At 49.5% G+C, this 12,721-nt stretch overlaps 1 long non-coding RNA gene across 1 annotated transcript; it reads right to left on the minus strand.

The window, feature by feature from the left end:
- Window positions 1–229: 229 nt before the first annotated feature.
- Window positions 230–3,532, minus strand: LOC147581382 (uncharacterized). The gene is made up of 3 exons (XR_015250898.1): window positions 3,135–3,532; window positions 1,270–1,431; window positions 230–591 (listed from the first exon to the last, which is right to left on the minus strand). It is a non-coding gene; the product is annotated as an uncharacterized LOC147581382 (long non-coding RNA).
- Window positions 3,533–12,721: the final 9,189 nt, after the last annotated feature.

The raw sequence follows: 12,721 nt of genomic DNA on the forward strand, positions 1-12,721 counted from the left end.
TGAAATCAGAGACCCACCCCTGCTGCTTCTGATTACCTTCACTCTGAAATATCTTACTGGAATTTTTTACTAATTCGACCTGATGTGAGTAACACCGAGGTGAGGTGATTTCTCATTGTATCAGAATTTTGTGTACCAGAGAAGGGACTAGGCAGGTGCCCCAGGTAGAGCTTAAGAGAGACAGATAGAAGGAGGTCTGTTCATCTTCTTCAACCATAGAGAGCACCTGTATTATCTAAACTTTATTATGTCCTAAAATTCCGTGTAAGATTTTATATTACAAACAGAGAGGAGGGTTCTGCTGCTAAAGAATTCAGAAAATTACAGACCGTGATACCTATGAGGTTTATAGAAGCAGTTTAGTAACAGACACCGAGACCGGAGGCCTAAAAACTTCCATTGCTGAAATTTTCTAGATTTCATGTTTTAAAAGAATTTGTCATAGTTTGCTGAAGCATTGTTTTATGACAGCTGCTTTAAAATCTTTGTCAGATGATTCCAGAGTCTGACTCATCTTGGGCTCCGCACACGCTGATGGCCTTCATGTTCACGCTGAGGTGGTCCTGATTTCTGGAGTGACGATGCTTGCCACTTGAATGTCAAAGAGAGAGGAGAGAGAGAGAGAGAGAGAGGAGGGGGGGGAGAGAGAGAGAGAGAGGAGAGAGACAGAGAGAGAGAAGAGAGAGAGAAGAGAGACAGGGAGAGAGGAGAGAGAGACAGAGAGAGAGAAGAGAGAGAGAAGAGAGACAGGGAGAGAGGAGAGAGAGAGAAGAGAGACAGGGAGAGAGGAGAGAGAGACAGAGAGAGAGAGAGAGAAAGGAGAGAGAGAGGGGAGAGAGAGAGGGGAGAGAGAGAGAGAGGAGAGAAAGAGAGAGGAGAGAGAGAGGGGAGAAGGAGAGAGAGGAGAAAAAGAGAGAGAGGAGAGAGACAGAGAGAGAGAAGAGAGAGAGAGAGGGAGAGAGTTCGTTCTCAGACCCATCGGGACAAAGGTGCTTTCCTGGCTGGGAGCTTGTGGGGCAGGAACCCTGTCTCTTGGTGGGGGAGGAGAGCCTCAGGCCCTGGGGACTCAGAGTCCTGGGCCAGGGCCACTTGCCAGTGTCACGAGACTGCCCTGTGCTCTTAGTAGAAGAGGGGGCTATCAGGCAGTGAGCAGGCAGGGCGCCTCTGGCTGCCGGCAGTGTCCTGAGTCTGTCCCCCCGGCCAGTGGCAGAGTCACGCTTACCTGGCATGTCACGGGGATGCCGCCAGAGCCGGAGGCAGAACCGTTACCTGGGCTTTGTTCTGGTGGTAGGCTTGGGGTCTGGAAGTTCTCCAGGTGCCTCTGCCGTGCTGCTCCTCTAGTCCCGGGCGACAAACCACCCCCCCTTTCTCCAACTGCGTCTGAAAGTTCTCTGGTCGCTTCCTGCCTGGTGTCCAGGGTTTCCAGTTATACTGCAAGGAAGAAACAGGTCTCCACCGTCGTGTCCAGACCAGAAGCTCTGCTTAAACTATAGTCTAAGCTACGATCTTACACAAAGTCGAGGTAAAAGTCAGCAAAGGAATGCAGTGGGCAAATCCCAAATCAGAAGAAGGAAGGAAAAGAAAGAATTAAGAATAAGAACAGTGTCGACCACTCACTGGGCGCTGCCTGTGCACTGGGCACATACACTCTTGCGCACAAACGCACCTGCACACCCAACCCTTACGGATTTAGTTTCCATCTCGCTGATTATCCCAGTGTTCCTCTCTGCAGACCCAGCCGTGCCCTTGAACTCCAGGTTTGCATGGAAATTGCCCCCTGAAGTCTCCGCTTGGACACAGAAATCGTTCAGCCTTAACGTGCCCAAACCCAAACTGTGATCTTGTCCTCAAACCAAGCCCGGTCCTCCTCCGGGCTTCTCGCCTCTCTGAGTGACCGTGTCTGCCTTCCCGCGGCTCGGGTCAGACCTCCGGAGCCATCGCCCGGCCCCTCTCTGCCTCATCACGCGGACGCAGCCCCTCGGCAAATCCGGCTGCGCTGACACTGGCACGTGTCAGGCGTCTGACCACCTGTCCGCATTGTCAGGGCTGCTAACCTACTCCGAGCCGCCCTGGACGTCTCGGGACGTCACAATCGTCTCCCGTCTAATTAGTGCGCGGGCCCCAGAATGTTCTCGCTGCCTCACCCTCTGGCCGCGGTGAGAGGGCAGCCAGAATCATCTTGCTGGAAGTTAAGTCAGAGGTACTCACCCCCCCTCCCCCGACTCGGGTGCTCTCACGGCTCCCACGACCTCTCCTGTTCCACAGACTGGACATCTTCTCCCGGCCATCTGGTTCAGCTCCTCACTTTCCCCCCCTACTGTGTGCCCAGGAGACTGACCCTCATGGCCTGTGCCTACCCTGTCCCTTTCCCTCTGGTTTCGGCCTCGGTTAGAATGGGTGATACCAGCAAGAGGGAAAAGCAAAGGTGGGCTATTGTCTTTCTCTCCTCCTTCTTGGCCGAGGGTTGGCACGGCCTGTCCCTCCTGATGCCCAGTGACTCACCGGGACCTGTGGGTCTCCTGGGGCTCAGTGACTTTATACCCCGGCACAGAGTCATTCACCTTGAATCTGAGCACACCGTCGTACCCCGTTTCTGAATACGCCAAATTTGTTTGCTGGGGCCCCTCGTCTCCACCCGTGTCCCTTCTCCTCTCGGTCTGGCGGGGTACCCGCATGCTGTCGCCTCAGCGCCTCCCATCTGCTGTCCTCTGTGCCTGGACCGGCCAGGATCTGGGCGGACCACCCACCCAGGCTTCCCAAACATGAGCGTCAGGGACGTCTCCACTCCCAAGTTGTGATCGTTGTATTTCAAGTTGCAATATCCACTCCCCACCCCCGCCCTCTTGCCTCCCCGTGGCCTGGCTCGTTCCACGTAAAATGACAACGTAAGGAAAGCGAGGCGGGGAGAAGCTGGCCGTGCCCGACACTGCGGTAAAACCTGCGAGGATCTGCCGACGAGAAAGCACCACAGTCAGACGCGCTTGACGTGTTATTTCCATAAATCCTTGTGCCACTCCCATGGGATAGGGACTCCTTCTCTTTCCTTGCAAGAATGAGTGAGCAGAGGCTGTGAGAGCACGCTGCCCAGACTCGAGTGGCCCACGGGGCCCGGGGAAGGGACTGGAAAGACTTACTGCTTTAAACCTCGTGAAGCTACAAGTCAAGGCTGCCAGTGCTTCAGAACAGCTGTACGTTCGCACACGGGCGCTCGGAGGGGATGAAATTGAACCCATATTCTTTGGCAGCTGGTCCGCGGGTGCCTCGAGCTGCGACCTCCCGAAGTCACGGGATCCGGGGCCGCCGTGAGCGCTGTCGCCACCGCCCTGGTCACCGCGGCCCCGGCCCCGGCCACGCGCTGGGCTCTCCGTTTGTGCTGAGCCAAGGACGAAGACCTGAGCCGAAACGGTTCATTCTCTCTGCTCGCCTGATCTCTCGTGGCCCGGCTCCAGGGGCCCCTCGCGCGGTGTGGGGGTCTCTGGACCCGAGGCTGCACCGGCTGCACCCCCGGCCGGGCGTGCGTGCCTGCGCTCGCCTGTTTCCCTCCCGCGGCCGCTGCACATCTTTAATCTATTATTCCTCTTATATAACTTTGTTTTGCTGCTTGAACTTCCATTCCCATGACTTTATGTTGAAAAACATCCTCAAATCGAGGCTTTGCATTTCACAACCGCCCCCGAGCTGGGTCACCCCTGGCTGTCTGCTGCTCGCTGGCCCCCAAGCCAGGGGGGAAGGACTCGGGGTCCCCGGGGAAGCAGGCTGCATGCCCGTCCACACAGGTGGTCGCTACTTCCACTAGGTGAGGCCCATGCCCGTCACCTGCTTGCAGGCCCTGAGGCCAGGGGTGATCCCTGCTGCCCACACCCATCACTTGCCAGATGCTGGGCGCACGGCTGTGCTGCACTCAGGGTTGTGTGTGTGCAGAGAACCTGGGTTTATGTGTGCACAGCACTCGGGATTCTGTGTGCATAGAGCACTCTGGGTTGTGTGTGCAGAGCATTCGGGAGTCTGTGTGCACAAACCACTCTGAGTTGTGTGTGCAGAGCACCTGGGATTGTGTGCAGAGCACTTAGGGTTGTGTGTGCAGAGCACCTGGGGTTGTGTGTGCAGAGAACTAGGGTTGTGTGCACAGAGCACTCAGGGTTGAGTGTATAAAGCACTCAGGGCTGTGTGTGCACCTGGGATTGTGTGTGCATAGCACCTGGGGTTGGGTGTGCAGAGCACCCGGGATTGTGTGCAGAGCACTCATCTGGGCCAGGGCTGCCACTAAGGATACACTGGCAATGAAAGTGTGGGGCAGGTGAGCCTGAGACTGTTACCTACTGAGTAACGGTGTAGAAACCAAACAATGTATGTGGGTGTCTTAAGAAGTCAGATGTGAAGTATGAGCCACTGTGCCTCGTGCTTCTGTCCTGAGTGTGTCCGAATAAGCTGCTCCTCGCATGGGTGCCCCCCTCCCCAGGCTCTCTCCCTCTGTGGTCCAGCCCCGCCCACAATCTCCCAGTCACCTGGAGGTGCTCTGGGGTCCGTGGCTTCCCGACCTCTTCTGAACCCTAAGCACTTCCTGCCGTGGTGGCAGGACGGGCCCAGAATGGGCCACTGACCACTCACCACTCGTCACCTCACCTGTCCGGATCTGCACGTCTACGTCTTTCCAGTGGCCCTGGTTTCTCTCTTTCCCTCCTTGCAGAGGGGCCGAGGGGGGGAGGTGGTAACAGGAGAATCATAAGAAAGTGCACAAGCTTTGAAAAGTGACCTCAGAATCATCCAGAGGAATCCGGATTCGTGTCAGAAGCCGAGGGCCTTCTCACTTGCCCTTTGCGGGATGAGCGGCTCCTTGTTACTGAAACGTCCCTGGCCCATATTTCCATTGGACTGTTTGTTTTGTTACCATGATTTATGTATTGGGAGCAAAAACCCTTTGTCAGATATTTGATTTACAAATATTTTTTCTCATCCCGTGGTATAGTTTTTAATGATGTCTCAAAGGGTAAAAGTTCATACTCTTAATGCTTTTATCCACAATTTATGTTTCTTAACATCCTCTTTAGGAAAATTTTACCAAATAGAAGCTCATTAATCTTTTCTCCCTTGATTTTTCCGTAAATACCATTAACCAACTTGAGAGTATTGACGATTATGGATGACTCCACATAAGACCAGCAAAACTGTTTTCTCAAGCTGAAAAATTCACCAAGTTAAACGATATTCTGGGCCGTAAATCTAACCCTAAAAACGGTAAAAAAATAGAAAACACAAATACTTTCTCAGAATATAACAAAATTAACTAGAAAAAGAAAACGATAATATATTTGGAAAATCCCTGAAGATACGGAACTAAAGAGCACACTTCTAAATAACCCAGGCATCCAAAGAGAAACCCCACAATCAATTAAAAATATTTTAGGGTAAATAAAAATACAATACTTAATCACTTGCAGGATATAGCTAACACAGTGCTCAGAGGGAAATTTAGATTATTAAATGCGTGTGTTAAGATAAAGAAAATATCTACAATCAGTAATATCAAAAACTATAGAAAAATTAAACATATTTCCACGTACAACAATGAACATTAAAACTTGAATTTTAAAAATACCATTCATAGGGGCGCCTGGGTGGCGCAGTCGGTTAAGCGTCCGACTTCAGCCAGGTCACGATCTCGCGGTCCGTGAGTTCGAGCCCCGCGTCGGGCTCTGGGCTGATGGCTCAGAGCCTGGAGCCTGTTTCCGATTCTGTGTCTCCCTCTCTCTCTGCCCCTCCCCCGTTCATGCTCTGTCTCTCTCTGTCCCAAAAATAAATAAAAACGTGGAAAAAAAAATTTAAAAAAAAAAAAAAAAAATACCATTCACTGGGGCGTCTCGGTGGCTCAGTCAGTTGAGCATACGACTTCATTGGGGCCAGTTCATGATCTCACGATTCATGATTTCAAGCCCCAAATCGGGCCCACTGCTGTCAGCATGGAGCCTGCTTCGAATCCTCTGTTTCCCACTCTCTCTGCCCCTCACTCACTCACTGTCTCCGTATCTCTCAAAATAAATAAATAAACTTAAAAAAAATACCGTTCAGGGGCGCCTGGGTGGCTCAGTCAGGGAAGCGTCTGACTTCCACTCAGGTCATGATCTCAAGGTTCGCGGGTTTGAGCCCCGTGTCAGGCTCTGCGCCGACAACTCGGAGCCCAGAGCCCGCTTCGGATTCTGTGTCCCCCTCTCTCTCTGCCCCTCCCCTGCTCACACTCTGTCTCTCTCTGTCTCAAAAATAAGTAAACATCAAACATTTTAAAAAAGAAATACCATTCACCACCATTCATTACTGCGAAACAAAGGGAGCACCTAGATACGAATATAAATAAATAAGTGGGGGCATCTAGGCTGAAAACGACAAAACACTGATGAAAGAAATAAAAGGGATCTCAGCAAATGGAGATACACCCTGTTTGGTGGGTTAGAAGTCTCAGTATTCCAAAGATGTCAGTGTTCCTAGTTCCCCCCGATCGGATCAGTACAATATCAATCCAATTTCAGCACCTCTGTTCTGGAGACGAGAAACTGAATCTAAAGTCCACATGGAAAGGCAAAGCAACTACAATAGCCACCCAAATTCTGAAAAACAAATAAGCAAAGGAACAGCGTTGTAGGACTCCCATGACCCGATGTCAAGACTGGCTCTACACCCGCAGTGACGAACACGGTACGGCCTTGTGACGAGCAGGTGAGTCTGTGGGGGGACGCCCAGAAACAGATGCACATACAGTGGCCAGTGACTCCCTGCAGAGGCACTAAGGCTTTTGGTTCAGAAAAGCAGTCTTTCGATTAATGCTGTTGGAAAATTTAAATATTCACATGCAAAAGAAATTGATCCATATTTTGCCTAAAATACAAACAGTACCTCCTAACGAATGATGCGCTTAAACGTAAAATGAAAAATCCCAAAACTTCCACAACAAAACACCAGAGGAAATCTGCATGACCTGAGTTTTGGTGATGAGTTTGTAGACACGATGCCAAAGGCATGATCCATCAAAAGAAAGCTTTGCTGAATTTGACTTAATCAAACATTAAAACAAAACTCGTGCTTTGCAAAAGACACTCTACGTACAAGGCAGAGACAAGCCTCAGAGTTGGGAAAAATAGTTGCCAATTACAAATCTAACGAAGACCTTGTATCCAGAACTCTCTGTCTCTCCCTCTCCTGCTCAACAATAAGTATTGCTAAAAACTTTTTTTGAAAGTGACGATGCCAAGTGCTGGCATGGATGTGGAGAAACGAGAACTCTTGTTCTGTGCCGGAAGGGACCCAAGAGCGGGGTGACGGCTGTTTCTTGCGATGCTGACGCACGCTTCCCACCGGGCCCAGAACCCCCTGAGCCACGTCTTCACCCGAGTGCATGGAAAACTTACATTTCCACAAAAAGCTGTTTGTAGACATTTACGTCAGCTTTATCCACCTCAGATTGGAAATGGCCAGGTCGTCCTTGAACGGAGAAAGGATAACCAAACCGGGGTCTATTCCCACAGGAGAAGAACAAGGCTCAGCAGTGAGAAGGAGGGAGTGGTTGTTTCACAAGGAACACGGGTGAGTCTCGGCTCCATTTTGGTCAGTGAAAGAAGCCAGACCCCAAAGGCTGCATATTGCATTTTTCCATTTATATGACGTTCTGGAAGAGGCAGAAAATGTAGGGATGGAAAGGCGATCAGTGGTTTCTCGGGGTTTGGGAAGAAGTACAAACAGGCCGTGCAAGGAAATGCGTAGAGCAGTGGAATCCATCTGTGTGGTGCTGGGGTGAACGACTACCTATTTGTCAAATGCCGTAGAAACTCAAGAGTAAAATTTATTGCATGCAAAGTTAAAAAAAAAAAAAAATCAGCCCGGATTCGAAGGGAGCCAAGATGGAACGCAGACTCTGAGAAACTGATCTGACTGTATTACAAATGATAGCACAGCTCAAAGCTTTGGCTCCGGAACTGGAAGAGATGGTGGGAAGGGTCTGGTGCAAATTAGGTCTGGACAACCTGAGGGGCTGTCAGGTCAGCCGCTTGGTGGAGCCAGAGGACCTCAAGCGAAACCTCGCAGAACATAAAGGCACCTATTACCTAGATACATTGGCCACTCGAGCAATGTGGGTGAGGAAATTTTACTCAACTAGCTGAACACAATGTTGGAGCGTGTCTACTGGCCGAGAGTAGATTCGTAGTAAAACTGTGAAGATGGGAAACGTACCAGAGCCTGGGTCTTAGGCTCCTCGCCTGGTTTCCTAGAATCACTCTGTATTATGAGTTTTGACTGCGTCCTGGTCGTTGTTTGATTTTTCTTGGAACTGATTGGAACTTTGACTTGTCAGCGATCTACAGCCTGAGCAGTTAAAAAAGAAATAACATAAATAAACGTGATCATGTTGGCTCCGTACGTGCAGAGCAAATCAGTCTCCCCATTGTTGTGGGATTGTCATCGATCTGCCACTGAGACGCCTACCACTCTCCATGGGTAGAGACCTACTGACACCACAGGGTCCACACCGTCCAGAATACCTGGAATTCTTCAGTGTCCTCCGTGAAGACCACTCATGCCCGTGACCCTCTGGCAGCCGTAGGCCTCCCCGCAGGAGCCTGTCCAGGTCTCGCCATCATGCAAGGGGCTTACCTCTCAATATTCAACTTTACCTTACTTTCGGCAGACAAAGCAAATTATGTCAAACGGTTCCTGCTTATACTCAGTCCCCCAGCCAGTGGGCACAGGCTGCCGTTTTTCCATATGTTCCAAAGAAGCCTCTGCTAGACTAGAACTTGGAGATCTCGTCTTTTTGAACAAGCGAAAAGAAAAGAACAGACCCTGGAACCAAGCTGGAAGCAACCCTGTTAGTTACCAATGACCACCAGCCAAAAAATTAAACTCCAGAGCATAGACCCCTGGCATTTGTCTCACAGATGAAAAGCCACAAGGTGGTTTTTTTTAAATGTTTATTTATTTATTTTGAGAGAGAGAAAGAGAGAGCACATGAGTGGAGGGACAGAGAGAGAGAGAGAGAGAGAGTCCCAAGCAGGCTCCATGCTGTCATCGCAGAGGTGACACAGGGCCCAATCTCATGAACCACGAGATCATGACCTGAGCTAAAATCAAGAGTCAGAAGCTCAACTGACTGAGCCACCCAGGAGCTCCTGGCCCCAAGGTTTGACCCCGAATCACCTGCACCACCTTCCCAATAGGGCATTTTTTGGCAAAAGTTGGAATGTACCGACTTTTGGGAGAAGATAACTTACCCCAAGACCTTCAGATGAAGAATAAAATTATAAGAAGTAAACAGTTTCCGACCAAGACCCATTGAATATTTTCTAGAAGGCTGGATCTAGAGATTATTATGTTTTAATGTGCCTTCTTTTTCTTCTCTATTTTTCCGTGGATTTTCATTACTTTTTGCTTGTGTAAGGTTCTATATTGTCAACTGACACTTGGTACCTCTCAACCATGATGCCTATAAGTAATATGTCTTTTTCATCCCCAGTCACTTCTTGTTATGAAACTACATTCCCATGATTTAAACATTCCCATGATTTAGGTGATTTATGCAATCCAAACAACTCAGGTTTATTCTCACATCCTTTGGAAGCTGTCCAGACTCTTCTGGTAACAAATCCGTAGGCTTTGTGATTGTACTCCACCATGGAGTAATATTTTAGATGCTATGTTAATGATTATTTCAAGAAATTCCCATAAACCAATTTGTCAAGAGGAACCATTTGCTCATCTGAGCGGAAGTCCACGGGGACGGTGTCTCGATAGCGTGAGCAAGCTGCTCGTTTGTCAAGCAGCAGCTTCACGCCAAAGACTCCCCTCAAAACTCTTGTGTGTCACCGACCCTTAATTATCGCCTCGCAAGCTATCCAACCTCAGTCACTTAAACTGATACTCTTTCGGGGCGCCTGGGTGGCTTGGTCGGTAAAGCGTCCGACTTCGGCTCAGGTCATGATCTCATGGTCCGTGAGTTCGAGCCCCGTGTCCGGCTCTGTGCTGACAGCTCTGACCCTGGAACCTGCTTCAGTTATGTGTCTCCCTCTCTCCCTGCCCCTCCACTGCTCACGCTCTGTCTCTCTCTCGAAAACAAATAAACATTAAAAAAAATTTTTAAAAGAAGCTACAATATACGTGTTTTGTTGTTTTCTTTTTACTGCTCACTTTCACAGCACACACGTATGTGCTTGTGTCACATTCATTCTCTATGCACAGACAGGATATTTCCCCTTTCCGTCTTTCTGAAAAGCCTTTCCAGCAAGGTCCACGTGTTGGTCATGGGGGGTTGTGTGCGTGCGCACATGCATGTGATGAGGGAGGCGGTGGAGGTACAGGCTTATCTTTTGCAAATGAATACGAGGCTTGGAAGATGATATAACTTGCTCAAGGGCCCACAATAAGTTGAAGAGCTAGAATTCATATGTTTTGAAGACGTGATAAAAATGGAAAAGAATTCAGAAATCTAACTCAAATCTGTGTAAAACTCAAAGTCGGTGGAGATGTATTGAATAGGCCTTACTTGTAAGATCTCATTCAAGAACTAGTAGATCCCCACATACTGAAATTACATGCACGATGTCTTTCTTGGCAACTGCCTACTTAACAGCAGTACCAAGGTAGAGGGTGTGAACCACACAAGTCGACGTGTTCCACACACTCTCAGTGTTGTGCAACCACAACCCCGGTGTAGCTTCGGAGGCTTTTGTTCTTACTGAGCGAGCCACTGCCCAGGAGCACTCAATTCCATTCCCCGCCATAGCCCTCCCTCCATCCCCGACGACCGCCAATCTACTCTGCGTCCCTGCAGGCTTGTGGGCACCCAACATTTCATACAAATGTAATCTTACGACACGCGGTCTTTGTGTCTGGCTTCTCTCGGTGCCATGTTTTCAAGGTTCACCCACGCTGTGGCCTGAATCATGCCTCATTGGTCTTTATTGGACTGACTTTTTAAAAAAAATTTCTCCAAACTTTGTATTGCCCTAAGCATGTTTCTGGCTGACTTCATGAAGCCTTTGAAATACTTCTAAAGAAAAGTTGGAAGTTACTATTATCAGAAAGAATAACATACGGCATTTGAAAAGAATCTGTCCATCAGTAAAATCTCTTTGAAAAGCCCAACTGTCAGGAGTGACAGGGCCTCACGGAGAAGTGACAAGGGTGAAGAGACACCACTTTATCCTGTGTTTCATCGTGAGTGAGAGAAGACATTTCTTAAGAGAATCAGTTCCTGATCCCACATGACAGGACACAAACTCTGGCCACGGAGTATTTTGATAGAGGACACACGACAGTATTCTTTGGGTATATACATGGGAACTGAATTTTGCTTTAGGAGACAAATGAAAATGTTCCAATCCATGCATGTCCTAAGAATTACAGTTATATGGGGACACAGACCTTACAGAAATACGTGGAAGAGAAATTAAAGTGGCGGCTGCGGGTTTCCTGGTGCTCCCCCCTCAACACACCCGAAATTCCACGTCCCGTGGTTGTTCCCTGACCCCCTAGAACTAATGAGAATGTGCCACATTTGCCTCCAAATGGGTTAATGCATTTTCCAGACCTCTTTCACACAGTCTAAATATAGAACCACAGGAGTATGGAGAATGCTCTGACGCACATCAGAAAATATTGGTTTAATCTCCAGATTCACTCTTGAATCTTGGACAAGTGGCCTGAGTTCCCTGACCCTCAGATTCCTCGTTTATGAAATACAGGCAACAGTGAGAACTCCCAGGCTTGTTCTAGTGATTAATCAACGTGGTAAATTCCTGGGCTCGGCCTGGCCTGCTCTAGACCCTCCGTAAAGGACACTTGGAGCTCATCCCCAGGGCTCTTCCCTTTGAGAGAAAGGCAGCTTAAGACAGGAGATTTTAAGTTTCTTACCTGCAGCTTTAACAAGAAACCGAAAGCACATATGGTTTCTGTCTCCTCCGGAGGAGCCACAGGTCATAACTAATCCCGGTGTTGGCGCAGGAAGCCGCTAAGTGCAGACTCTGGCCTCCTCTGTAGCTTCTCACGGAGAAGGCCGTTTGTCTGTCCACCCCCTGGGCCAGCCGTGGGGAGGGTCCCACCGCCTAGGGGCGTCCTCACCTTCTGCTGCTGCAGGGCGATGCTCTCGGGAGCAGCCGGGAAGTCCGTTTGAGAGCGAAGGACTGGGCCTGCCCAGCCTTTCCACCGCGAGCTGGCCCACGACCCGCAGCCCCGCTCACAGGGGCTCTGACGGCACGGCCTTCCCAGCTGGTGGCTTCGGTCATCTTCCCCGTGCTGTTTTCCATCCGTATATCTTCCTTGGTGGCACGTCCGCTCACATCTTCTGCCCGTGTCATAGTGGGTGGTCGACTTCTTGTTATTGAGTTTGGGAGTCCTGATACACTTCAAGTATAAGCCTTTGGCCAGATACGGGGTTTGCAAATGTTGTCTCGGGTCCGTGCCTTCTGCCGACACTCTCAGTAGTGCTGTCCTGTGACGGGTCCGAGTTCTTCATTTTGATTACGGCCAACTCACCAAAGTCTTGTCTTTTATGGGTCATGCTTTTGCTCTGCAATTTTAGATTGCGTAACGCAAGGTTCCAAAGATTTCCTCCAGGGACTTTTACTAGAATTTTTATAGCTTTGAATTCTACATGAAGTGTATGATCTATTTGAGGTGTTTTTTGGCACGGTGTGAGACACGGACGGAAACTAATCCCGGACCGTGTATTCTACTCGCCCTG

Source organism: Puma concolor, chromosome B2 (genome assembly GCF_028749965.1).
Source record: "Puma concolor isolate L17-30 chromosome B2, mPumCon1.1.hap2, whole genome shotgun sequence".
NCBI classification, from domain to species: domain Eukaryota; kingdom Metazoa; phylum Chordata; class Mammalia; order Carnivora; family Felidae; genus Puma; species Puma concolor.